Consider the following 26374-nt stretch of genomic DNA (forward strand, 5'->3'; position numbering starts at 1 on the left):
TTCAGCTGAGGTAGCACAAGGGAACTCTCATCTGGGGACAACAACTGCAGGGAGAACACATATTTTCAGATAAAAATCTTGGTCATGCTCTGGTTTCTCTTCAGAACGAACAAATCTTTCGCCTCTTACTAAAGATTTCCGTGGAGAGGAGCAAAACCGAGTTTTATCTCAATTTTTGCATGCCCCATCTTTTTGGGGTTTCTTTTACCGGTTTAAAGATAGAATGAGTGTGCTTTAATGTAAGCTCATTTGCATAGAAATGACAGTAAATGTTTATTTATGTTCAAACAGAACTTTCTTGACCATGCTACTTGCTTTAAAGATCTGGGAGCACATGGAATACAGTACAAACCATGCTTATAGCAAGGAGAAGCCAGGTGAGAAATCTGCTTTCTTTCAAATTGGGCGCTCACTTTGATCTGAATGAGGACTGCTGGCACAGCACTCAGGCGACAGGTGGAATCTTGGTCATGCTCTGGTTTCTCTTCAGAATGAACAAATCTTTCGCCTTTTATTAAAGATTATCCGTGGAGAGGAGCAAAACTGAGTTTTATCTAAATTTTTGCATGCCCCATATTATTGGGGTTTCTTTTATCAGTTTAAAGACAGAACGAGTGTGCTTTCTTGTTAGCTTTAATGTAAGTTTATTTGCATAACAATGACAATAAATGTCTGTTTCTTTTCAAGCAGAACTTTCTTGACCATACTAATTGCTTGAAAGATCTGGGAGCACATGGAAAAGAGTACAAACCATGTTTATAGCAAGGGGAAGCCTGGTGAGAAATCTGCTTTCTTTCTTTCAAATTGGGTGCTCACTTTGAGCTGAATGAGGACTGCTGGCATGGCACTCAGGCGACAGGTGGAATCTTGGTCATGCTCTGGTTTCTCTTCAGAACGAACAAATCTATCGCCTTTTACTAAAGATTTCCATGGAGAGGAGCAAAACTGAGTTTTATCTCAATTTTTGCATGCCCCATATCATACCTCCCAACTGTCCCGATTTTCGCGGGACAGTCCCGTTTTTTGGGGACTGTCCCGCTGTCCCACCTGCGGGCCGCAGTGTCCCGCGGTGGGGAGGACAGTTGGGAGGCTCTGTCTGTCGCTGCCCTGCTTAGCAGAGCAGCGGTGAATAGTCGCTGTGCGCACAGCGTCTATTCACTGAAGTCAGAGGGAGAGGTGGCATGCCAGCGGCTCACAGAGCGCTGGGCATGCCCCCTCAGTGCCGAAAACGGGGGCGTGACTCGCGATCGCGGGTCCTCCCGCGAAGCCATGCCCCTTTTTACTTAGGCCACGCCCTTTTTGGGAGCGCGTGCGACTTCGCCGCGCGTGTGTCCCTCTTTGCGAGCCGACAAAGTTGGGAGGTATGCCCATATTATTGGGGTTTCTTTTATCAGTTTAAAGACAGAACGAGTGTGCTTTCTGGTTAGCTTTAATGTAAGTTTATTTGCATAACAATGACAGTAAATGTTTGTTTCTTTTCAAACAGAACTTTCTTGACCATGCTACTTGCTTGAAAGATCTGGGAGCACATGGAAAACAGTACAAACCATGCAGTATCACAAGAGCCTTTATTTGATCTTTCATGAAGATAGAGCAGAATTGAGGACACGTCAACAATTTCTGCCGAAGGTGGTTCATCTTTCCACATGGTGCCTTTGGCCACTGACACCTTCGTTGAGTCAAAGTCTCTGGCTGTGGTCAGAACTTTGAAAATTTATGTCACCAGAACGGTTCAGATTAGGAAAACAGAGGCTCTGTTTGTCCTGTATGCTCCCAACAGGATTGGGTGTCCTGCTTCCATGTAGACCATTATGCGCTGGATCTGTGGTAAGATTCAGCATGCTCATTCCATGGCAGGATTGCCGTTACTGAATTAGGTGAAGACCCATTCTACTAGAAAGGTGGGTTCATCCTGGGCAGCAGGTCGGGGAGTCTCGGCATTGCAACTTTGCCGAGCAGCTATTTAGTAAACACTTTTGCTAAGTTTTACAAGTTTGATACCTTGGCCGATGATAACTTCAAGTTGGGTCATTCGGTGCTGCAGAGTCGTACGCACTCTTCCACCCGTTCAAGAGCTTTGGTATAACCCCATGGTTCTTAATGTGACCCCAGCATCCTCTAGGTCGTATGAGAAAATAGGATTTTAATACCTACCGGTAAATCCTTTTCTCTTAGTCTGTAGAGGATGCTGGGCACCCGTCCCAGTCCATACTGTGTCTGCAGTTATTACTTGTGGTTATACACATGTTGTGTTATGGTTCTGGTCAGCTTTTTGCTGCAATTATTCATGCCGTTGGCTTGTGTTCTGTTGAATGCCACGTTCTGCGGCATGCTTAAGGTGTGAGCTGGTAAGATGCTCACCTTAGTTTAACAATAAATCCTTTCCTCGAAATGTCCGTCTCCATGGGCACAGTTCCTATAACTGGAGTCTGGAGGAGGGGCATAGAGGGAGGAGCCAGTTCACACCCTTTGATAGTCTTAAAGTGCCCATGTCTCTTGCGGATCCCGTCTATACCCCATGGTTCTTAATGTGACCCCAGCATCCTCTACGGACTAAGAGAAAAGGATGCCCTTGCGCACTATCCTGACTTCTCCTCCCGTCTGCTTACTTTGTGCCTTCCAACGCACAATGCAAACTACAGGTGGTGCTGCAGGGCCCACACCCTTTTACTTGCCTTACAGAACAGCTCTGGAGCTGTTACAGTGCCCAGCTGCTGCAAGAAATCAGCTTGAATGCTTCAGGGGATGGGGCATGGCCAACATGAGCCCCACACCAAAGGAGGGTGGGGGTGTTTAATGAGAACTAGGGGTCATCCAAGCACTGCAAAAGGCCGCCATGCCCTGCACGCCCCTTTTCTCTTTTCATATGCAGATGAGGGTTCCAGCCAACTTTGGCCCACTGCTTGAATAACATCACTGTATGCAAATCCGTCTGCTGCAGACCTTCCCCCAGGAAGGCTTGTACTAGATGTTGCATATGGTTTGATATTTGATGGTGCTTCAGTATTAGGCAGCCTTCCGCCCTCCCATGTTCATCTGAAAAGATGTGGTCTCCCTGCAGTTGTTGTCCCCAGACGAGAGTTCCCTTGTGCTTCCTCAGTTGAATCTCCTTAACTTGACGGGGGAGGGGCTGCCCGAGCAGCCACCCTCCCCAGCCCTATCCCAACTCATACTTATTTTGCATATGAGATCTCTTGATCATGAAGATTGTTCTCACAGGGTGAGGTTCATCCATTATATTTTAAAATAGGAAGGTACAAATTACATATTTGAATTGCATTTATGTGCTGGATTCAAATGTCCCCCCCCCCCCTTCCTTTCTCAATTGTGCCCGTCAGCAGCTATTCTAAGGTTGCTGCCAATGGGTGTGACACATTAATTTCTTCTGTGGGGTACACTGGACTCCACAAGGATTCACATTGGGGTGTAGAGTAGGATCTTGATCTGAGGCACCAACCGGCTCAAAGCTTTTGACTGTTCCCAAGATGCTCAGTGCATTCTCCTCTATAACCCCGCTTCCATGAACAGGGAGCTCAGTTTGTAGTTGGTGCCTTCAGTAGCAGGCCACTTAACAGGGGCCTGCCTCAGGCAGCCTATTCTTAGCTATAAATTTTGACAAGAAAAGAAGAACTTGTTTTATGAGAATCTACAAGGGCTGCAGCAGGCTAGGTCTAATAGACATCTTTACTGCAGCTTCATCACTCCCAGCGGCGCTGTATACTCCCGTGCCCTGGTTGCTGGGTCACTGCAGCGGAGGGTCCGGTTTCATCCTAAGGTCAGTCACACACACACCACCCTTCCGGATCACGAGGCCGCTGATGAAGGGGAGCGTGGCCGTAGGGGGTGGACCGTGTGCGCACTGGCGTGGACACTGATTACTGGGCAGCCGCTCCACTAGCCACCAGGTACAGTTAAGGAGCACAGGTCTGGGGGTTTTTCTCCTATATTAACCCAATTTTGTACTGCCCGCAGCGCATTGTGATAGGTAATAGGGCCTGATTCAGGTTGGATTGCAATCACAATAAGCGATCCAACTGCAAAAATTGCTAAGAGCATACGCATGTGCCTGCATTTTCTGCGGCACCCCGCAGAGAATGCGATCGCCTCTGCCTGTCAATCGGGGCGGGGGGGGATAGGTGGGTCAGCAACACTCCATTTCCAAGTCAGGGATGGAGCGGTGCGGGGGCAAGGCTTCAAAATGGGGTCTGCAACGGAGTAGACACAGGGGGCGTGGTCACAGCGGCTGTATGACATCACATTCAGCCGCTGTGATCACAAAAATGGTGGCGGCTTCCTGCGCGCACATACAGTCTGCACCAGCAGGAGGCTACACCATTTTTTATGATCACGCTGAACTGCAGTGCGACTGCAATTACAGCATGGTCAAGAAGGGAGGCGTCATGCTGGGTGGCCATGCCCTTTCACTGTGCAGGAGCCAGCACCGCTCACACACTAGTCCCCGGGTGCAGCCCCCAACCCCCGGGACACCCGGAGCAACAAAATGTAGATTCAGGCCACCAGGCCACGCCCCTACCTATGAAACCATGCCTCCTTTTTACCATTGCGCTGCTTATCTGCGCGCACTGCATTACAATCTCCCTCGCCACCTCTCTGGGTGTCACCAGTGATAGTGACACCTCTGCCATGCTTGTAGCAGCTGGTCCTAAGATCTACGCCTCAAGCCCTGAGTGTTTGCCCTTGTGACTTGTTGATCATCATAGCGAAGCAGATGCTTACAGAAAACTGCAGGGGCTTAGATTGAAAATAAAAAAATTGATTGGTATAAGGTAGAGAGGAGCGGGTTCGGTTCTCCGAGAACCGAATTCCCCACGAACTCCACGTTGTTTACACTGGTCCGAGGCAGGCTCGGTTGTTCCCGCCTGACTCGCAAAACCTGAACAAGGGAAAATGTCATCATCCCGCTGTCGGATTCTCGCGAGATTCGGATTCCATATAAAGAGCTGCGCGTTGCCGCCATTTTTACTCGTGCATTGAAGAGAGAGCGGAATGGACGTGGCTATGTTCTCTCAGTGGAAATCTCAATATCAGTGCTCAGTATCAGTGGTTACTTATTGCTGCTCAGTAATACTAGTAGTGTGTCTCTCCTGCTCAGTGTCAGTTCTCAGTAGTATCCTCATCAGTGCTCAGTATCACTGCTCATTGTCTTGTGCTGCATTGTGGTGCTCAGCATACTACAGTACATTACTAATAGTCCAGTGCTGCATCTTGCTGCTCAGTGTCAGTTCTAGTATCCTCATCAGTGCTCACTATCACTGTTCATTGCATTTTGGTTTTCTGTATACTACAGTAACATAGTAATATAGTAACATATAGTAACATAGTTTTTGAGGTTGAATAGAGGCAAATTGCCCATCGTGTTCAACCTGTTTTAAGTTGTGATGATTCTACATACTTGCTGAATAATGTTTTATGACTAGTTAGCTACTATAACTCATGTTACCCCCGGATTAACCATGTTGATATTTTAAGTATTATAACCTTAGATAGCTTTTTCATTCAGAAATGTATCCATTCCTTTTTTAAATCCAATTACAGAGTCCGCCATTACCACCTTCCCTGGCAGGGAATTCCACATCCTGATTGCCCTAACAGTGAAGATCATAGTATCTCACCTGGCAGATAAGTAGGAGTTGGGCTAGAGCTGTGGAGGATTGCTGCTCGGGCACCCCCTGTCAAGTGAAGGAGATCCAACTGAGGCAGCACAAGGGAACTCTCGAAAGAAGAACAAGGCTAGAGGAAGATCTGAGACAAAGAAATCTGACTTTTACCAGAGCTGACCAGAGGAAAGCACAAACACAGTCCCCCACTACCACAAATAATGCAGTCGAGTTTCCCACATTGGGGAAATCACAGGGGTCAGCATACCCAGAATGCAATGAATGAACCTCACCCTGGGAGAACAATCTTCATGACCATGGTATCTCCTATGCAAAATAAGTATGATTTGGGATAGGGCTGGGGAGGGCCGCTGCTCAGGCACATCTCTGTCAAGTAAAGGAGATTCAACTGAGGCAGCACAAGGGAACTCTCATCTGGGGACAACAACTGCAGGGAGAACACATATTTTCAGATGAAAATCTTGGTCATGCTCTGGCTTCTCTTCAGAACGAACAAATCTTTCGCCTTTTACTAAAGATTTCCGTGGAGAGGAGCAAAACTGAGTTTTACCTCAATTTTTGCATGCCCCATCTTTTTGGATTTTCTTTTATCGGTTTAAAGATAGAATGAGTGTGCTTTAATGAAAGCTCATTTGCATAGAAATTACAGTAAATGTTTGTTTCTTTTCAAACAGAACTTTCTTGACCATGCTACTTGCTTGAAAGATCTGGGAGCACATGGAATACAGTACAAACCATGCTTATAGCAAGGAGAAGCCAGGTGAGAAATCTGCTTTCTTTCAAATTGGGCGCTCACTTTGATCTGAATGAGGACTGCTGGCATGGCACTCAGGCGACAGGTGGAATCTTGGTCATGCTCTGGTTTCTCTTCAGAATGAACAAATCTTTCGCCATTTATTAAAGATTTCCGTGGAGAGGAGCAAAACTGAGTTTTATCTCAATTTTTGCATGCCCCATATTATTGGGGTTTCTTTTATCAGTTTAAGGACAGAATGAGTGTGCTTTCTTGTTGGCTTTAATGTAAGTTTATTTGTATAACAATGACAGTAAATGTCTGTTTCTTTTCAAACAGAACTTTCTTGACCATGCTACTTGCTTGAAAGATCTGGGAGCACATGGAAAAGAGTAAAAACCATGCTTATAGCAAGGGGAAGCCTGGTGAGAAATCTGCTTTCTTTCTTTCAAATTGGGTGCTCACTTTGAGCTGAATGAGGACTGCTGGCATGGCACTCAGGCGACAGGTGGAATCTTGGTCATGCTCTGGTTTCTCTTCAGAACGAACAAATCTTTCGCCTTTTACTAAAGATTTCCGTGGAGAGGAGCAAAACTGAGTTTTATCTCAAATTTTGCATTCCCCATCTTATTGGGGTTTTATTTTATCTGTTTAAAGATAGAACGAGTGTGCTTTAATGTAAGCTCATTTGCATAGAAATGACAGTAAATGTTTGTTTCTTTTCAAACAGAACTTTCTTGACTATACTAATTGCTTGAAAGATCTGGGAACACATGGAAAAGAGTACAAACCATGTTTATAGCTAGGGGAAGCCTGGTGAGAAATCTGCTATCTTTCTTTCAAATTGGGTGCTCACTTTGAGCTCAATGAGAACTGCTGGCATGGCACTCAGGCGACAGGTGGAATCTTGGTCATGCTCTGGTTTCTCTTCAGAACTAACAAATATTTCGCCTTTTATTAAAGATTTCCGTGGAGAGGAGCAAAACTGAGTTTTATCTCAATTTTTGCATGCCCCATATTATTGGGGTTTCTTTTATCAGTTTAAAGACAGAACGAGTGTGCTTTCTTGTTAGCTTTAATGTAAGTTGCCATAGATGCAGTGAAACACACGTGTAGGGCACGGCGTGTCCGCGTGTATTTGACTCATGTGAAATGTTATAAAACAAAAATATATGATTATGATGTTAGCTGTTAGTCTCCACTAATAGGGAATAGAAGCTGAGCTATAAGAAAGGAATACACTAGATATGATGTCACTTAGCAGATACAATGTCTAAAGTGCATACAGATAGCTACTAATAACTCTTGATAAGAAAGTATATCAGTGTGGGTATATTTATATGATGGGATATTGGGACTAGTGAATATATATCACTCCTGCTGTCCAGATTGGCAATAACCAGACAATTATGATAAGAGTAGAGATGTCACATGGGCTGCTATAGATATTAATTTAATGCTGTATGTGTCATTTGTTACAAATGGATACATTTTCTATGAGTCAGCCTAGCAGCTGCATGTTCTAACAGAACACTATCCTCACACAGAATCTGCTAACCTTGAGATAACTAAATGACAGTGTGTAACAGTCTCTTTACTATAAGACTGTTACAAAGTAATATATATATTTGAAGTCAGTCTAGCAGCTGTGTGTTCCAGCAGTTTATAAGACAAAGAAAATCTCCTATTGTGGAATCTAGACACATGGGACTGCTGGCCTGTGTCATACTATTTCTATGTAATACCAGTAACATGTATATAACTGTTACATCATTGTTACAAATGGATAAATCTTTGAGTCAGCCTAGCAGCTGCATGTCCTAACAGGACACCATAAATCCTTTACAGTGTAACAAATTGATTGGTAACACTTAAAGGCTGGAGAGCAGTTATATGCCTTACTAGCATACTCAATATACCACATTATTACACCAGTTACCACGATTATTGACAGCGCATTTGATATATTATATTACCCTCACACTGAGTCTGTTTACCTTTAGATAACTAAGTGACCGAATATGTAACAGTTTCTCTATCATAAGACTGTTACAAAGTGAGATAGATATATTTGGAAGTCAGTCAAACAGCTGTGTGTTTCAGCGGTTTATAAGAAAATCCCTCATTGTGGAATCTGGACCACTAAGGGTTATTATATATATAGCACATGGAATTGCCACATCTCCCTATATGATAATTTCATTACACTGTAACATAATAAGAATTAACTCTTTAACAGTGTAAATAGAGAGTAATGAATCTCTGACACATGGAATATATTATTTCTTAGATGAATTGGATAAACCATTATGACAGACACTTTGCTTCCTAATAAGAATTGAGGTGGCTATACCTCTAAGGAAAGCATTATTGCCTACGCCTAGATCAGATTAAATAAGATCTGGCTGAATATATGAAGGAAGGTTGCTATTTATATGAGAATTGGAATTGCTATATTCCTTAAGGCAACCCCACCGATTGATATATGTTGTCAATTAAGTATATCTGAACGGCTATATCTGGACAAGATTTAATAAGATCTGGCTGATTATATGAAGGAGGGCTGCTATTTATATTGGAATTGCCATATTCCTTAAGGCAACCGCACCTGTTGGTATATCTCGCCAATTAACTATATCTAAACAGCTAAATTAAAGCTATTCATCATTTTTTTAGTTTGGATATTAATAAATATGATCTTTCCATGATGCATAGAGATTTCCCTATCAAGTGATTCCTTATCCGATATAGAAAGCTATCCCCCTGTGGTATTGAATTTAGGAATATAGTCTTAGGGGACACAGAGAAATAAGTGATCCCCATCTACCTAAGCACCCCACAAATTGGAGGTTAGCTTACCGGTTATACTCAATCACCCCCACAAATTCGCCAATGGGGATGGCTTCCCGGGAGGTAACCCCTATTGAGTGAAGGGAGTATATAGGATACGACCCAGTGGTACCTGACGACATAGATACTAACAGCTATTTAATAACATTACGCTAGAAAGTGATTATTAGCAACATATATATCTATATAAACAACCCCGCCAGGGTTGTGCCTTCAAAAATAATCACACACGGACACGCTTTTTAAACCTTTTTTTCACATCTCTTTATTCTTCTTATGCACATGTATGTTAGTTCTGTGATTTTAACCTTTATGTTTCACTGCAGTTTGGGATAATAATATTAATATTTATCCAATTTTAATACATACTTAATAAAGGTTATATTTTATGATTCATTCATTCTGTCCAGTGCGTCAACAGTGCAGATTTCTTCTTGTTTTTTCTCCCAAATTCTATAACAATGACAGTAAATGTTGTTTCTTTTCAAACAGAACTTTCTTGACCATGCTACTTGCTTGAAAGATCTGGGAGCACATGGAAAACAGTACAAACCATGCAGTATCACAAGAGCCTTTATTTGATCTTTCATGAAGATAGAGCAGAATTGAGGACACGTCAACAATTTCTGCCGAAGGTGGTTCATCTTTCCACATGGTGCCTTTGGCCACTGACACCTTCGTTGAGTCAAAGTCTCTGGCTGTGGTCAGAACTTTGAAAATTTATGTCACCAGAACGGTTCAGATTAGGAAAACAGAGGCTCTGTTTGTCCTGTATGCTCCCAACAGGATTGGGTGTCCTGCTTCCATGTAGACCATTATGCGCTGGATCTGTGGTAAGATTCAGCATGCTCATTCCATGGCAGGATTGCCGTTACTGAATTAGGTGAAGACCCATTCTACTAGAAAGGTGGGTTCATCCTGGGCAGCTGGTCGGGGAGTCTCGGCATTGCAACTTTGCCGAGCAGCTATTTAGTAAACACTTTTGCTAAGTTTTACAAGTTTGATACCTTGGCTGATGATAACCTCAAGTTGGGTCATTCGGTGCTGCAGAGTCGTACGCACTCTCCCACCCGTTCAAGAGCTTTGGTATAACCCCATGGTTCTTAATGTGACCCCAGCATCCTCTAGGTCGTATGAGAAAATAGGATTTTAATACCTACCGGTAAATCCTTTTCTCTTAGTCCGTAGAGGATGCTGGGCACCCGTCCCAGTCCATACTGTGTCTGCAGTTATTACTTGTGGTTATACACATGTTATGTTATGGTTCTGGTCAGCTTTTTGCTGCAATTGTTCATGCCGTTGGCTTGTGTTCTGTTGAATGCCACGTTCTGCGGCATGCTTAAGGTGTGAGCTGGTAAGATGCTCACCTTAGTTTAACAATAAATCCTTTCCTCGAAATGTCCGTCTCCCTGGGCACAGTTCCTATAACTGGAGTCTGGAGGAGGGGCATAGAGGGAGGAGCCAGTTCACACCCTTTGAAAGTCTTAAAGTGCCCATGTCTCTTGCGGATCCCGTCTATACCCCATGGTTCTTAATGTGACCCCAGCATCCTCTACGGACTAAGAGAAAAGGATGCCCTTGCGCACTATCCTGACTTCTCCTCCCGTCTGCTTACTTTGTGCCTTCCAACGCACAATGCGAACTACAGGTGGTGCTGCAGGGCCCACACCCTTTTACTTGCCTTACAGAACAGCTCTGGAGCTGTTACAGTGCCCAGCTGCTGCAAGAAATCAGCTTGAATGCTTCAGGGGATGGGGCATGGCCAACATGAGCCCCACACCAAAGGAGGGTGGGGGTGTTTAATGCGAACTAGGGGTCATCCAAGCACCGCAAAAGGCCGCCATGCCCTGCATGCCCCTTTTCTCTTTTCATATGCAGATGAGGGTTCCAGCCAACTTTGGCCCACATCTTGGATGACATCACCGTATGCAAATCCGTCTTCTGCAGACCTTCCCCCAGGAATGCTTGTACTAGTTGTTGCATATGGTTTGATATTTGATGGTGCTTCAATATTAGGCAGCCTTCCACCCTCCCATGTTCATCTGAACAGATGTGGTCTCCCTGCAGTTGTTGTCCCCAGACGAGAGTTCCCTTGTGCGTCCTCAGTTGAATCTCCTTAACTTGACGGGGGAGGGGCTGCCCGAGCAGCCACCCTCCCCAGCCCTATCCCAACTCATACTTATTTTGCATATGAGATCTCTTGATCATGAAGATTGTTCTCACAGGGTGAGGTTCATCCATTATATTTTAAAATAGGAAGGTACAAATTACATATTTGAATTGCATCTATGTGCTGGATTCAAATGTCCCCCCCCCCCTTTCCTTTCTCAATTGTGCCCGTCAGCAGCTATTCTAAGGTTGCTGCCAATGGGTGTGACACATTAATTTCTTCTGTGGGGTACACTGGACTCCACAAGGATTCACATTGGGGTGTAGAGTAGGATCTTGATCTGAGGCACCAACCGGCTCAAAGCTTTTGACTGTTCCCAAGATGCTCAGCGCATCCTCCTCTATAACCCCGCTTCCATGAACAGGGAGCTCAGTTTGTAGTTGGTGCCTTCAGTAGCAGGCCACTTAACAGGGGCCTGCCTCAGGCAGCCTATTCTTAGCTATTAATTTTGACAAGAAAAGAAGAACTTGTTTTATGAGAATCTACAAGGGCTGCAGCAGGCTAGGTCTAATAGACATCTTTACTGCAGCTTCATCACTCCCAGCGGCGCTGTATACTCCCGTGCCCTGGTTGCTGGGTCACTGCAGCGGAGGCTCCAGTTTCTTCCTAAGGTCAGTCACACACACACCGCCCTTCCGGATCACGAGGCCGCTGATGAAGGGGAGCGTGGCCGTAGGGGGTGGACCGTGTGCGCACTGGCGTGGACACTGATTACTGGGCAGCCGCTCCACTAGCCACCAGGTACAGTTAAGGAGCACAGGTCTGGGAGTTTTACTCCTATATTAACCCAATTTTGTACTGCCCGCAGCGCATTGTGATAGGTAATAGGGCCTGATTCAGGTTGGAATGCAATCACAATAAGCGATCCAACTGCAAAAATTGCTAACAGCATACGCATGTGCCTGCATTTTCTGCGGCACCCCGCAGAGAATGCGATCGCCTCTGCCTGTCAATCGGGGCGGGGGGGGGAGAGGGGGGTCAGCAACACTCCATTTCCAAGTCAGGGATGGAGCGGTGCGGGGGCAAGGCTTCAAAATGGGGTCTGCAACGGAGGAGACACAGGGGGCGTGGTCACAGCGGCTGTATGACATCACATTCAGCCGCTGTGATCACAAAAATGGTGGCGGCTTCCTGCGCGCACATACAGTCTGCACCAGCAGGAGGCTACACCATTTATTATGATCACGCTGAACTGCAGTGCGACTGCAATTACAGCATGGTCAAGAATGGAGGTGTCATGCTGGGTGGCCATGCCCTGTCACTGTGCAGGAGCCAGCACCGCACACATACTAGTCCCCGGGTGCAGCCCCCAACCCCCGGGACACCCGGAGCAACAAAATGTAGATTCAGGCCACCAGGCCACGCCCCTACCTATGAAACCATGCCTCCTTTTTACCATTGCGCTGCTTATCTGCGCGCACTGCATTACAATCTCCTTCGCCACCTCTCTGGGTGTCACCAGTGATAGTGACACCTCTGCCATGCTTGTAGCAGCTGGTCCTAAGATCTACGCCTCAAGCCCTGAGTGTTTGCCCTTGTGACTTGTTGATCATCATAGCGAAGCAGATGCTTACAGAAAACTGCAGGGGCTTAGATTGAAAATAAAAAAATTGATGGGTATAAGGTAGAGAGGAGCGGGTTCGGTTCTCCGAGAACCGAATTCCCGACGAACTCCACGTGGTTTACACTGGTCCGAGGCAGGCTCGGTTGTTCCCGCCTGACTCGGAAAACCTGAACAAGGGAAAATGTCATCATCCCGCTGTCGGATTCTCTCGAGATTCGGATTCCATATAAAGAGCTGCGCGTTGCCGCCATTTTTACTCGAGCATTGAAGAGAGAGCGGAGAGGACGTGGCTATGTTCTCTCAGTGGAAATCTCAATATCAGTGCTCAGTATCAGTGGTTACTTATTGCTGCTCAGTAATACTAGTAGTGTGTCTCTCCTGCTCAGTGTCAGTTCTCAGTAGTATCCTCATCAGTGCTCAGTATCACTGCTCATTGTCTTGTGCTGCATTGTGGTGCTCAGCATACTACAGTACATTACTAATAGTCCAGTGCTGCATCTTGCTGCTCAGTGTCAGTTCTAGTATCCTCATCAGTGCTCACTATCACTGCTCATTACATTGTGGTGTTCTGTATACTACAGTAACATAGTAATATAGTAACATATAGTAACATAGTTTTTGAGGTTGAATAGAGGCAAATTGCCCATCGTGTTCAACCTGTTTTAAGTTGTGATGATTCTACATACTTGCTGAATAATGTTTTATGACTAGTTAGCTACTATAACTCATGTTACCCCCGGATTAACCATGTTGATATTTTAAGTATTATAACCTTGGATAGCTTTTTCATTCAGAAATGTATCCATTCCTTTTTTAAATCCAATTACAGAGTCCGCCATTACCACCTTCCCTGGCAGGGAATTCCACATCCTGATTGCCCTAACAGTGAACATCATAGTATCTCACCTGGCAGGTAAGTAGGAGTTGGGCTAGAGCTGTGGAGGATTGCTGCTCGGGCACCCCCTGTCAAGTGAAGGAGATCCAACTGAGGCAGCACAAGGGAACTCTCGAAAGAAGAACAAGGCTAGAGGAAGATCTGAGACAAAGAAATCTGACTTTTACCAGAGCTGACCAGAGGAAAGCACAAACGCAGTCCCCCACTACCACAAATAATGCAGTCGAGTTTCCCACATTTGGGGAAATCACAGGGGTCAGCATACCCAGAGTGCAATGAATGAACCTCACCCTGGGAGAACAATCTTCATGACCATGGTATCTCCTATGCAAAATAAGTATGATTTGGGATAGGGCTGGGGAGGGCCGCTGCTCAGGCACATCTCTGTCAAGTAAAGGAGATTCAACTGAGGCAACACAAGGGAACTCTCATCTGGGGACAACAACTGCAGGGAGAACACATATTTTCAGATGAACATGGGAGGGCAGAAGGCTGCCTAACACTGAAGCACCCCCAAACAACAAACCAAATGCAACTACTAGTGCAAGCATTCCTGGGGGAAGGCCTGCAGCAGATGGATTTGCATATGGTGATGTCATCCAAGCAGTGGGTCAAAGTTGGCTTCAACCCTCGTCTGCATATGAAAATAAAAAAGAGGTGTGCAGGGCATGGCGGCCTTTTGCGGCGCTTGGATGACCCCTAGTTTGCATTAAACACCTCCACCTTCCTTCGGTGTGGGGCTCATGTTGGCTATGCCCCAGCCCCTGAAGCATTCAAGCTGATTTCTTGCAGCAGCTGGGCACTGTAACAGCTCCAGAGCTGCTCTGTAAAGCAAGTAAAAGGGTGTGGGCCCTGCAGCACTACCTGTAGTTTGCATTGTGCGTTGGAAGGCACAAAGTAAGCAGACGGGAGAAGTCAGGATAGTGCACAAGGGCATAGAAGGGAGCGGCTCAAGAAAAGAGAAGTGGAAACAGACAGCAAACTAGGCTGGAGAGAGACCTGAGACAAAGAGATCTGAATTATACGAGAGCCGACCAGAGGAAACACAAATTATGTAATCAAGTGTCCCACATTTGGGGAAATCGTAGGAGCAGCACACCCAGAGTGCATTGGGTGAGCCTTGCCCTGGGAGAAGCACCTTCCTGATCATAGTATCTCACCTGGCAGGTAAGTAGGAGTTGGGCTAGAGCTGGGGAGGGTCGCTGTTCGGGCACCCCCCTGTCAAGTGAAGGAGATCCAACTGAGGCAGCACAAGGAAACTCTCGAAAAAAGAACAAGGCTAGAGGAAGATCTGAGACAAAGAAATCTGACTTTTACCAGAGCTGACCAGAGGAAAGCACAAACACAGTCCCCCACTACCACAAATAATGCAGTCGAGTTTCCCACATTTGGGGAAATGACAGGGGTCAGCATACCCAGAATGCAATGAATGAACCTCACCCTGGGAGAACAATCTTCATGACAATGGTATCTCCTATGCAAAATAAGTATGATTTGGGATAGGGCTGGGGAGGGCCGCTGCTCAGGCACATCTCTGTCAAGTAAAGGAGATTCAACTGAGGCAGCACAAGGGAACTCTCATCTGGGGACAACAACTGCAGGGAGAACACATATTTTCAGATGAACATGGGAGAGCAGAAGGCTGCCTAATACTGAAGCACCCCCAAACAACAAACCAAATGCAACAACTAGTACAAGCATTCCTGGGAAAAGGTCTGCAGAAGACGGATTTGCATACGGTGATGTCATCCAAGCAGTGGGCCAAAGTTGGCTGGAACCCTCATCTGCATATGAAAAGAGAAAAGGGGTATGCAGGGCATGGCGGCCTTTTGCGGCGCTTGGATGACCCTTAGTTCGCATTAAACACCTCCACCCTCCGTCGGTGTGGGGCTCATGTTGGCTATGCCCCAGCCCCTGAAGCATTCAAGCTGATTTCTTGCAGCAGCTGGGCACTGTAACAGCTCCAGAGCTGCTCTGTAAGGCAAGTAAAAGGGTGTTGGCCCTGCAGCACTACCTGTAGTTTGCATTGTGCGTTGGAAGGCACAAAGTAAGCAGACAGGAGAAGTCAGGAGAGTGCACAAGGGCAAGGGCAGGGGCTCAAGAAAAGAGAAGTGGAAACAGACAGCAAACTAGGCTGGAGAGAGACCTGAGACAAAGAGATCTGAATTATACGAGTAGCCGACCAGAGGAAACACAAATTATGTAGTCAAGTGTCCCACATTTGGGGAAATCGTAGGAGCAGCACACCCAGAGTGCAATGGGTGAGCCTTGCCCTGGGAGAAGCACCTTCCTGATCATAGTATCTCACCTGGCAGGTAAGTAGGAGTTGGGCTAGAGCTGGGGAGGGTCGCTGCTCGGGCACCCCCCTGTCAAGTGAAGGAAATCCAACTGAGGCAGCACAAGGAAACTCTCAAAAAAAGAACAAGGCTAGAGGAAGATCTGAGACAAAGAAATCTGACTTTTACCAGAGCTGACCAGAGGAAAGCACAAACACAGTCCCCCACTACCACAAATAATGCAGTCGAGTTTCCCACATTTGGGGAAATCACAGGGGTCAGCATACCCAGAATGCAATGAATGAACCTCACCCTGGAAGAACAATCTTCATGACCATGGTATCTCCTATGCAAAATAAGTATGATTTGGGATAGGGCTGGGGAGGGCCGCTGCTCAGGCACATCTCTGTCAAGTAAAGGAGATTCAACTGAGGCAGCACAAGAGAACTCTCATCTGGGGACAACAACTGCAGGGAGAACACATATTTTCAGATGAACATGGGAGAGCAGAAGGCTGCCTAATACTGAAGCACCCCAAACAACAAACCAAATGCAACAACTAGTACAAGCATTCCTGGGGGAAGGTCTGCAGAAGACGTATTTGCATACGGTGATGTCATCCAAGCAGTGGGCCAAAGTTGGCTGGAACCCTCATCTGCATATGAAAAGAGAAAAGGGGTATGCAGGGCATGGCGGCCTTTTGCGGCGCTTGGATGACCCTTAGTTCGCATTAAACACCTCCACCCTCCGTCGGTGTGGGGCTCATGTTGGCTATGCCCCAGCCCCTGAAGCATTCAAGCTGATTTCTTGCAGCAGCTGGGCACTGTAACAGCTCCAGAGCTGCTCTGAAAGGCAAGTAAAAGGGTGTGGGCCCTGCAGCACTACCTGTAGTTTGCATTGTGCGTTGGAAGGCACAAAGTAAGCAGACAGGAGAAGTCAGGAGAGTGCACAAGGGCATAGAAGGCAGCGGCTCAAGAAAAGAGAAGTGGAAACAGACAGCAAACTAGGCTGGAGAGAGACCTGAGACAAAGAGATCTGAATTATACGAGAGCCGACCAGGGGAAACACAAATTATGCAGTCAAGTTTCCCACATTTGGGGAAATCGCAGGAGCAGCACACCCAGAGTGCAATGGGTGAGCCTTGCCCTGGGAGAAGCACCTTCATGATCATAGTATCTCACCTGGCAGTTATGTAGGAGTTGGGCTAGAGCTGGGGAGGGTCGCTGCTCGGGTACCCCCCTGTCAAGTGAAGGAGATCAAACTGAGGCAGCACAATGGAACTCTCGAAAGAAGAACAAGGCTAGAGGAAGATCTGAGACAAAGAAATCTGACTTTTACCAGAGCTGACCAGAGGAAAACACAAACACAGTCCCCCACTACCACAAATAATGCAGTTGAGTTTCCCACATTTGGGGAAATCACAGGGGTCAGCATACCCAGAATGCAATGAATGAACCTCACCCTGGGAGAACAATCTTTATGACCATGGTATCTCCTATGCAAAATAAGTATGATTTGGGATAGGGCTGGGGAGGGCCGCTGCTCAGGCACATCTCTGTCAAGTAAAGGAGATTCAACTGAGGCAGCACAAGGGAACTCTCATCTGGGGACAACAACTGCCGGGAGAACACATATTTTCAGATGAACATGGGAGGGCAGAAGGCTGCCTAATACTGAAGCACCCCCAAACAACAAACCAAATGCAACAACTAGTACAAGCATTCCTGGGGGAAGGTCTGCAAAAGACGGATTTGCATACAGTGATGTCATCCAAGCAGTGGGCCAAAGTTGGCTGGAACCCTCATCTGCATATGAAAAGAGAAAAGGGGTATGCAGGGCATGGCGGCCTTTTGCGGCGCTTGGATGACCCTTAGTTCGCATTAAACACCCCCACCCTACTTCGGTGTGGGGCTCATGTTGGCCATGCCCCAGCCCCTGAAGCATTCAAGCTGATTTCTTGCAGCAGCTTGGCACTGTAACAGCTCCAGAGCTGCTCTGTAAGGCAAGTAAAAGGGTGTGGGCCCTGCAGCACTACCTGTAGTTTGCATTGTGCATCGGAAGGCACAAAGTAAGCAGACAGGAGGAGAAGTCAGGATAGTGCACAAGGGTATAGAAGGGAGGGGCTCAAGAAAAAAGAAGTGGAAACAGACAGCAAACTAGGCTGGAGAGAGACCTGAGACAAAGAGATCTGAATTATATGAGAGCCGACTAGGGAAAACACAAATTATGCAATCAAGTTTCCCATATTTGGGGAAATCGCAGGGGCAGCACACCCAGAGTGCAATGGGTGAGCCTTGCCCTGGGAGAAGCAACTTCATGATCATAGTATCTCACCTGGCAGGTAAGTAGGAGTTGGGCTAGAGCTGGGGAGGGTCGCTGCTCGGGCACCCCCCTGTCAAGTGAAGGAGATCCAACTGAGGCAGCACAAGGGAACTCTTGAAAGAAGAACAAGGCTAGAGGAAGATCTGAGACAAAGAAATCTGACTTTTACCAGAGCTGACCAGAGGAAAGCACAAACACAGTCCCCCACTACCACAAATAATGCAGTTGAGTTTCCCACATTTGGGGAAATCACAGAGGTCAGCATACCCAGAACGCAATGAATGAACCTAACCCTGGGAGAACAATCTTCATGACCATGGTATCTCCTATGCAAAATAAGTATGATTTGGGATAGGGCTGGGGAGGGCCGCTGCTCAGGCACATCTCTGTCAAGTAAAGGAGATTCAACTGAGGCAGCACAAGGGAACTCTCATCTGGGGACAACAACTGCAGGGAGAACACATATTTTCAGATGAACATGGGAGGGCAGAAGGCTGCCTAATACTGAAGCACCCCCAAACAACAAACCAAATGCAACAACTAGTGCAAGCATTCCTGGGGGAAGGCCTGCCGCAGATGGATTTGCATATGGTGATGTCATCCAAGCAGTGGGTCAAAGTTGGCTTCAACCCTCGTCTGCATATGAAAAGAGAAAAGGGGCATGCAGGGCATGGCGGCCTTTTGCGGCGCTTGGCTGACCCCTAGTTTGCATTAAACACCTCCACCCTCCGTCGGTGTGGGGCTCATGTTGGCTATGCCCCAGCCCCTGAAGCATTCAAGCTGATTTCTTGCTGCAGCTGGGCACTGTAACAGCTCCAGAGCTGCTCTGTAAGGCAAGTAAAAGGGTGTGGGCCCTGCAGCACTACCTGTAGTTTGCATTGTGCGTTGGAAGGCACAAAGTAAGCAGACAGGAGAAGTCTGGAGAGTGCACAAGGGCATAGAAGGCAGCGGCTCAAGAAAAGAGAAGTGGAAACAGACAGCAAACTAGGCTGGAGAGAGACCTGAGACAAAGAGATCTGAATTATACGAGAGCCGACCAGGGGAAACACAAATTATGCAGTCAAGTTTCCCACAGGAGTATATAGGATACGACCCAGTGGTACCTGACGACATAGATACTAACAGCTATTTAATAACATTACGCTAGAAAGTGATTATTAGCAACATATATATCTATATAAACAACCCCGCCAGGGTTGTGCCTTCAAAAATAATCACACACGGACACGCTTTTTAAACCTTTTTTTCACATCTCTTTATTCTTCTTATGCACATGTATGTTAGTTCTGTGATTTTAACCTTTATGTTTCACTGCAGTTTGGGATAATAATATTAATATTTATCCAATTTTAATACATACTTAATAAAGGTTATATTTTATGATTCATTCATTCTGTCCAGTGCGTCAACAGTGCAGATTTCTTCTTGTTTTTTCTCCCAAATTCTATAACAATGACAGTAAATGTTGTTTCTTTTCAAACAGAACTTTCTTGACCATGCTTCTTGCTTGAAAGATCTGGGAGCACATGGAAAACAGTACAAACCATGCAGTATCACAAGAGCCTTTATTTGATATTTCATGAAGATAGAGCAGAATTGAGGACACGTCAACTATTTCTGCCGAAGGTGGTTCATCTTTCCACATGGTGCCTTTGGCCACTGACACCTTCGTTGAGTCAAAGTCTCTGGCTGTGGTCAGAACTTTGAAAATTTATGTCACCAGAACGGTTCAGATTAGGAAAACAGAGGCTCTGTTTGTCCTGTATGCTCCCAACAGGATTGGGTGTCCTGCTTCCATGTAGACAATTATGCGCTGGATCTGTGGTAAGATTCAGCATGCTCATTCCACGGCAGGATTGCCGTTACTGAATTAGGTGAAGACCCATTCTACTAGAAAGGTGGGTTCATCCTGGGCAGCTGGTCGGGGAGTCTCGGCATTGCAACTTTGCCGAGCAGCTATTTAGTAAACACTTTTGCTAAGTTTTACAAGTTTTAGAGTAAAGGAGATTCAACTGAGGCAGCACAAGGGAACTCTCATCTGGGGACAACAACTGCAGTGAGAACACATATTTTCAGATGAACATGGGAGGGCAGAAGGCTGCCTAATACTGAAGCACCCCCAAACAACAAACCAAATGCAACAACTAGTACAAGCATTCCTGGGGGAAGGTCTGCAGAAGACGGATATGCATATAGTGATGTCATCCAAGCAGTGGGCCAAAGTTGGCTGGAACCCTCATCTGCATATGAAAAGAGAAAAGGGGTATGCAGGGCATGGCGGCCTTTTGCGGCGCTTGGATGACCCTTAGTTCGCATTAAACACCCCCACCCTCCTTCGGTGTGGGGCTCATGTTGGCCATGCCCCAGCCCCTGAAGCATTCAAGCTGATTTCTTGCAGCAGCTTGGCACTGTAACAGCTCCAGAGCTGCTCTGTAAGGCAAGTAAAAGGGTGTGGGCCCTGCAGCACTACCTGTAGTTTGCATTGTGCATTGGAAGGCACAAAGTAAGCAGACAGGAGGAGAAGTCAGGATAGTCCACAAGGGTATAGAAGGGAGGGGCTCAAGAAAAAAGAAGTGGAAACAGACAGCAAACTAGGCTGGAGAGAGACCTGAGACAAAGAGATCTGAATTATATGAGAGCCGACCAGGGGAAACACAAATTATGCAGTCAAGTTTCCCACATTTGGGGAAATCGCAGGGGCAGCACACCCAGGTGAGATACTATAATCAGGAAGGTGCTTCTCCCAGGGCAAGGCTCACCCATTGCACACTGGGTGTGCTGCTCCTACGATTTCCCCAAATGTGGGACACTTGACTGCATAATTTGTGTTTCCTCTGGTCGGCTCTCGTATAATTCAGATCTCTTTGTCTCAGGTCTCTCTCCAGCCTAGTTTGCTCTCTGTTTCCACTTCTTTTTTCTTGAGCCCCTCCCTTCTATACCCTTGTGGACTATCCTGACTTCTCCTCCCGTCTGCTTACTTTGTGCCTTCCAATGCACAATGCAAACTACAGGTAGTGCTGCAGGGCCCACACCCTTTTACTTGCCTTACAGAGCAGCTCTGGAGCTGTTACAGTGCCCAGCTGCTGCAAGAAATCAGCTTGAATGCTTCATGGGATGGGGCATGGCCAACATGAGCCCCACACCAAAGGAGGGTGGGGGTGTTTAATGCGATCTAGGGGTCATCCAAGCACCGCAAAAGGCCGCCATGCCCTGCACGCCCCTTTTCTCTTTTCATATGCAGATGAGGGTTGAAGCCAACTTTGACCCACTGCTTGGATAACATCACCATATGCAAATCCATCTGCTGCAGGCCTTCCCCCAGGAATGCTTGCACTAGTTGTTGCATTTGGTTTGTTGTTTGGGGGTGCTTCAGTATTAGGCAGCCTTCTGCCCTCCCATGTTCATCTGAAAATATGTGTTCTCACTGCAGTTGTTGTCCCCATATGAGAGTTCCCTTGTGCTGCCTCAGTTGAATCTCCTTTACTTGACAGAGATGTGCCTGAGCAGCGGCCCTCCCCAGCCCTATCCCAAATCATACTTATTTTGCATAGGAGACACCATGGTCATGAAAATTGTTCACCCAGGGTGAGGTTCATTCATTGCATTCTGGGTATGCTGACCCCTGTGATTTACCCAAATGTGGGAAACTCGCCTGCATTATTTGTGGTAGTTGGGGACTGTGTTTGTGTTTTCCGCTGGTCAGCTCTGGTAAAAGTCAGATTTCTTTGTCTCAGATCTTCCTCTAGCTTTGTTCTTCTTTCGAGAGTTCCATTGTGCTGCCTCAGTTGGATCTCCTTCACTTGACAGGGGGGTGCCCGAGCAGCGACCCTCCCCAGCTCTAGCCCAACTCCTACTTACCTGCCAGGTGAGATACTATGATCTTGAAGGTGCTTCTCCCAGGGCAAGGCTCAACCATTGCACTCTGGGTGTGCTGCCCCTGCGATTTCCCCAAATATGGGAAACTTGACTGCATAATTTGTGTTTCCCCTGGTCGGCTCTCGTATAATTCAGATCTCTTTGTCTCAGGTCTCTCTCCAGCCTAGTTTGCTGTCTGTTTCCACTTCTCTTTTCTTGAGCCGCTCCCTTCTATGCCCTTGCGCACTATCCTGACTTCTCCCGTCTGCTTACTTTGTGCCTTCCAACGCACAATGCGAACTACAGGTAGTGCTGCAGGGCCCACACCCTTTTATTTGCCTTACAGAGCAGCTCTGGAGCTGTTACAGTGCCCAGCTGCTGCAAGAAATCAGCTTGAATGCTTCAGGGGCTGGGGCATAGCCAACATGAGCCCCACACCGAAGGAGGGTGGAGGTGTTTAATGCGAACTAGGGGTCATCCAAGCGCCGCAATAGGCCGCCATGCCCTGCATAACCCTTTTCTCTTTTCATATGCAGATGAGGGTTCCAGCCAACTTTGGCCCACTGCTTGGATGACATCACCGTATGCAAATTCGTCTCCTGCAGACCTTCCCCCAGGAATGCTTGTACTAGTTATTGCATATGGTTTGATATTTGATGGTGCTTCAGTATTAGGCAGCCTTCCGCCCTCCCATGTTCATCTGAAAAAATGTGGTCTCCCTGCAGTTGTTGTCCCCAGACGAGAGTTCCCTTGTGCTTCCTCAGTTGAATCTCCTTAACTTGACGGGGGAGGGGCTTGCCCGAGCAGCCACCCTCCCCAGCCCTATCCCAACTCATACTTATTTTGCATATGAGATCTCTATATCATGAAGATTGTTATCACAGGGTGAAGTTCATCCATTATATTTTAAAATAGGAAGGTTCAAATTACATATTTGAATTGCATCTATGTGCTGGATTCAAATGTCCCCCCCCCCTTCCTTTCTCAATTGTGCCCGTCAGCAGCTATTCTAAGGTTGCTGCCAATGGGTGTGACACATTAATTTCTTCTGTGGGGTACACTGGACTCCACAAGGATTCACATTGGGGTGTAGAGTAGGATCTTGATCTGAGGCACCAACCGGCTCAAAGCTTTTGACTGTTCCCAAGATGCTCAGCGCATTCTCCTCTATAACCCCGCTTCCATGAACAGGGAGCTCAGTTTGTAGTTGGTGCCTTCAGTAGCAGGCCACTTAACAGGGGCCTGCCTCAGGCAGCCTATTCTTAGCTATTAATTTTGACAAGAAAATAAGAACTTTTTTTATGAGAATCTACAAGGGCTGCAGCAGGCTAGGTCTAATAGACATCTTTACTGCAGCTTCATCACTCCCAGCGGCGCTGTATACTCCCGTGCCCTGGTTGCTGGGTCACTGCAGCGGAGGCTCCGGTTTCTTCCTAAGGTCAGTCACACACGCACCGCCCTTCCGGATCACGAGGCCGCTGATGAAGGGGAGCGTGGCCGTAGGGGGTGGACCGTGTGCGCACTGGCGTGGACACTGATTACTGGGCAGCCGCTCCACGAGCCACCAGGTACAGTTAAGGAGCACAGGTCTGGGTTTTTTTCTCCCATATTAAACCAATTTTGTACTGCCCGCAGCGCATTGTGATAGGTAATAGGGCCTGATTCAGGTTGGATTGCAATCACAGTAAGCGATCCAACTGCAAAAATTGCTAAGAGCATACGCATGTGCCTGCATTTTCTGCGGCACCCCGCAGAGAATGCGATCGCCTCTGCCTGTCAATCGGGGCAGGGGGGGAGAGGGGGGTCAGCAACACTCCATTTCCAAGTCAGGGATGGAGCGGTGCGGGGGCAAGGCTTCAAAATGGGGTCTGCAACGGAGGAGACACAGGGGGCGTGGTCACAGCGGCTGTATGACATCACATTCAGCCGCTGTGATCACAAAAATGGTGGCGGCTTCCTGCGCGCACATACAGTCTGCACCAGCAGGAGGCTACACCATTTTTTATGATCACGCTGAACTGCAGTGCGACTGCAATTACAGATTGGTCAAGAAGGGAGGCGTCATGCTGGGTGGCCATGTCCTGTCACTGTGCAGGAGCCAGCACCGCTCACACACTAGTCCCCGGGTGCAGCCCCCAACCCCCGGGACACCCGGAGCAACAAAATGTAGATTCAGGCCACCAGGCCACGCCCCTACCTATGAAACCATGCCTCCTTTTTACCATTGCGCTGCTTATCTGCGCGCACTGCATTACAATCTCCTTCGCCACCTCTCTGGGTGTCACCAGTGATAGTGACACCTCTGCCATGCTTGTAGCAGCTGGTCCTAAGATCTACGCCTCAAGCCCTGAGTGTTTGCCCTTGTGACTTGTTGATCATCATAGCGAAGCAGATGCTTACAGAAAACTGCAGGGGCTTAGATTGAAAATAAAAAAATATATGGGTATAAGGTAGAGAGGAGCGGGTTCGGTTCTCCGAGAACCGAATTCCCCACGAACTCCACGTGGTTTACACTGGTCCGAGGCAGGCTCGGTTGTTCCCGCCTGACTCGGAAAACCTGAACAAGGGAAAATGTCATCATCCCGCTGTCGGATTCTCGCGAGATTCGGATTTCATATAAAGAGCTGCGCGTTGCCGCCATTTTTACTCGTGCATTGAAGAGGGAGCGGAGAGGACGTGGCTATGTTCTCTCAGTGGAAATCTCAATATCAGTGCTCAGTATCAGTGGTTACTTATTGCTGCTCAGTAATACTAGTAGTGTGTCTCTCCTGCTCAGTGTCAGTTCTCAGTAGTATCCTCATCAGTGCTCAGTATCACTGCTCATTGTCTTGTGCTGCATTGTGGTGCTCAGCATACTACAGTACATTACTAATAGTCCAGTGCTGCATCTTGCTGCTCAGTGTCAGTTCTAGTATCCTCATCAGTGCTCACTATCACTGCTCATTACATTGTGGTGTTCTGTATACTACAGTAACATAGTAATATAGTAACATATAGTAATATAGTTTTTGAGGTTGAAAAGAGGCAAATTGCCCATCGTGTTCAACCTGTTTTAAGTTGTGATGATTCTACATACTTGCTGAATAATGTTTTATGACTAGTTAACTACTACAACTCATGTTACCCCCGGATTAACCATGTTGATATTTTAAGTATTATAACCTTGGATAGCTTTTTCATTCAGAAATGTATCCATTCCTTTTTTAAATCCAATTACAGAGTCCGCCATTACCACCTTCCCTGGCAGGGAATTCCACATCCTGATTGCCCTAACAGTGAAGATCATAGTATCTCACCTGGCAGGTAAGTAGGAGTTGGGCTAGAGCTGTGGAGGATTGCTGCTTGGGCACCCCCTGTCAAGTGAAGGAGATCCAACTGAGGCAGCACAAGGGAACTCTCGAAAGAAGAACAAGGCTAGAGGAAGATCTGAGACAAAGAAATCTGACTTTTACCAGAGCTGACCAGAGGAAAGCACAAACACAGTCCCCCACTACCACAAATAATGCAGTCGAGTTTCCCACATTTGGGGAAATCACAGGGGTCAGCATACCCAGAATGCAATGAATGAACCTCACCCTGGGAGAACAATCTTCATGACCAAGGTATCTCCTATGCAAAATAAGTATGATTTGGGATAGGGCTGGGGAGGGCCGCTGCTCAGGCACATCTCTGTCAAGTAAAGGAGATTCAACTGAGGCAGCACAAGGGAACTCTCATCTGGGGACAACAACTGCAGGGAGAACACATATTTTCAGATGAACATGGGAGGGCAGAAGGCTGCCTAAAACTGAAGCACCCCCAAACAACGAACCAAATGCAACTACTAGTGCAAGCATTCCTGGGGGAAGGCCTGCAGCAGATGGATTTGCTTATGGTGATGTCATCCAAGCAGTGGGTCAAAGTTGGCTTCAACCCTCGTCTGCATATGAAAAGAAAAAAGGGGTGTGCAGGGCATGGCGGCCTTTTGCGGCGCTTGGATGACCCCTAGTTCGCATTAAACACCTCCACCCTCCTTCGGTGTGGGGCTCATGTTGGCTATGCCCCAGCCCCTGAAGCATTCAAGCTGATTT

General features: G+C 47.0%; 20 non-coding genes and 1 pseudogene across 20 annotated transcripts; 10 read left to right on the forward strand and 11 right to left on the reverse strand.

The window, feature by feature from the left end:
- The first annotated feature begins 84 nt into the window (after positions 1-84).
- On the forward strand, positions 85-200 carry LOC135028741 (U5 spliceosomal RNA). Its single transcript, XR_010224974.1, has one exon. It is a non-coding gene; the product is annotated as a U5 spliceosomal RNA (small nuclear RNA).
- Positions 201-470: 270 nt separating this feature from the next.
- Positions 471-587, forward strand: LOC135028757 (U5 spliceosomal RNA). Its single transcript, XR_010224990.1, has one exon. It is a non-coding gene; the product is annotated as a U5 spliceosomal RNA (small nuclear RNA).
- A 286-nt stretch (positions 588-873) lies between these two features.
- Positions 874-986, forward strand: LOC135028759 (U5 spliceosomal RNA). Its single transcript, XR_010224992.1, has one exon. It is a non-coding gene; the product is annotated as a U5 spliceosomal RNA (small nuclear RNA).
- A 4813-nt stretch (positions 987-5799) lies between these two features.
- On the reverse strand, positions 5800-5962 carry LOC135028719 (U1 spliceosomal RNA). The gene has a single exon (XR_010224955.1). It is a non-coding gene; the product is annotated as a U1 spliceosomal RNA (small nuclear RNA).
- A 144-nt stretch (positions 5963-6106) lies between these two features.
- On the forward strand, positions 6107-6222 carry LOC135028738 (U5 spliceosomal RNA). Its single transcript, XR_010224971.1, has one exon. It is a non-coding gene; the product is annotated as a U5 spliceosomal RNA (small nuclear RNA).
- Positions 6223-6492: 270 nt separating this feature from the next.
- Positions 6493-6608, forward strand: LOC135028749 (U5 spliceosomal RNA). The gene has a single exon (XR_010224982.1). It is a non-coding gene; the product is annotated as a U5 spliceosomal RNA (small nuclear RNA).
- Positions 6609-6894: 286 nt separating this feature from the next.
- Positions 6895-7010, forward strand: LOC135028734 (U5 spliceosomal RNA). Its single transcript, XR_010224967.1, has one exon. It is a non-coding gene; the product is annotated as a U5 spliceosomal RNA (small nuclear RNA).
- A 275-nt stretch (positions 7011-7285) lies between these two features.
- LOC135028751 (U5 spliceosomal RNA) lies at positions 7286-7401 on the forward strand. The gene has a single exon (XR_010224984.1). It is a non-coding gene; the product is annotated as a U5 spliceosomal RNA (small nuclear RNA).
- A 6627-nt stretch (positions 7402-14028) lies between these two features.
- Positions 14029-14192, reverse strand: LOC135028666 (U1 spliceosomal RNA). The gene has a single exon (XR_010224915.1). It is a non-coding gene; the product is annotated as a U1 spliceosomal RNA (small nuclear RNA).
- A 671-nt stretch (positions 14193-14863) lies between these two features.
- Positions 14864-15026, reverse strand: LOC135028713 (U1 spliceosomal RNA). The gene has a single exon (XR_010224951.1). It is a non-coding gene; the product is annotated as a U1 spliceosomal RNA (small nuclear RNA).
- A 152-nt stretch (positions 15027-15178) lies between these two features.
- Positions 15179-15342, reverse strand: LOC135028584 (U1 spliceosomal RNA). The gene has a single exon (XR_010224843.1). It is a non-coding gene; the product is annotated as a U1 spliceosomal RNA (small nuclear RNA).
- A 668-nt stretch (positions 15343-16010) lies between these two features.
- On the reverse strand, positions 16011-16174 carry LOC135028687 (U1 spliceosomal RNA). The gene has a single exon (XR_010224929.1). It is a non-coding gene; the product is annotated as a U1 spliceosomal RNA (small nuclear RNA).
- Positions 16175-16326: 152 nt separating this feature from the next.
- Positions 16327-16490, reverse strand: LOC135028781 (U1 spliceosomal RNA). The gene has a single exon (XR_010225012.1). It is a non-coding gene; the product is annotated as a U1 spliceosomal RNA (small nuclear RNA).
- A 670-nt stretch (positions 16491-17160) lies between these two features.
- LOC135028700 (U1 spliceosomal RNA) lies at positions 17161-17323 on the reverse strand. Its single transcript, XR_010224941.1, has one exon. It is a non-coding gene; the product is annotated as a U1 spliceosomal RNA (small nuclear RNA).
- A 152-nt stretch (positions 17324-17475) lies between these two features.
- On the reverse strand, positions 17476-17639 carry LOC135028777 (U1 spliceosomal RNA). Its single transcript, XR_010225009.1, has one exon. It is a non-coding gene; the product is annotated as a U1 spliceosomal RNA (small nuclear RNA).
- A 691-nt stretch (positions 17640-18330) lies between these two features.
- Positions 18331-18476, reverse strand: LOC135028709 (U1 spliceosomal RNA; annotated as a pseudogene).
- A 152-nt stretch (positions 18477-18628) lies between these two features.
- On the reverse strand, positions 18629-18792 carry LOC135028566 (U1 spliceosomal RNA). Its single transcript, XR_010224826.1, has one exon. It is a non-coding gene; the product is annotated as a U1 spliceosomal RNA (small nuclear RNA).
- A 2361-nt stretch (positions 18793-21153) lies between these two features.
- Positions 21154-21309, forward strand: LOC135028721 (U1 spliceosomal RNA). Its single transcript, XR_010224956.1, has one exon. It is a non-coding gene; the product is annotated as a U1 spliceosomal RNA (small nuclear RNA).
- A 674-nt stretch (positions 21310-21983) lies between these two features.
- On the forward strand, positions 21984-22147 carry LOC135028605 (U1 spliceosomal RNA). The gene has a single exon (XR_010224862.1). It is a non-coding gene; the product is annotated as a U1 spliceosomal RNA (small nuclear RNA).
- Positions 22148-22299: 152 nt separating this feature from the next.
- LOC135028704 (U1 spliceosomal RNA) lies at positions 22300-22462 on the forward strand. The gene has a single exon (XR_010224945.1). It is a non-coding gene; the product is annotated as a U1 spliceosomal RNA (small nuclear RNA).
- Positions 22463-25766: 3304 nt separating this feature from the next.
- Positions 25767-25930, reverse strand: LOC135028787 (U1 spliceosomal RNA). The gene has a single exon (XR_010225018.1). It is a non-coding gene; the product is annotated as a U1 spliceosomal RNA (small nuclear RNA).
- Positions 25931-26374: the final 444 nt, after the last annotated feature.

The sequence above is a fragment of the Pseudophryne corroboree genome, unplaced genomic scaffold (genome assembly GCF_028390025.1).
Source record: "Pseudophryne corroboree isolate aPseCor3 unplaced genomic scaffold, aPseCor3.hap2 scaffold_480, whole genome shotgun sequence".
Taxonomy (NCBI): Eukaryota; Metazoa; Chordata; class Amphibia; order Anura; family Myobatrachidae; genus Pseudophryne; species Pseudophryne corroboree.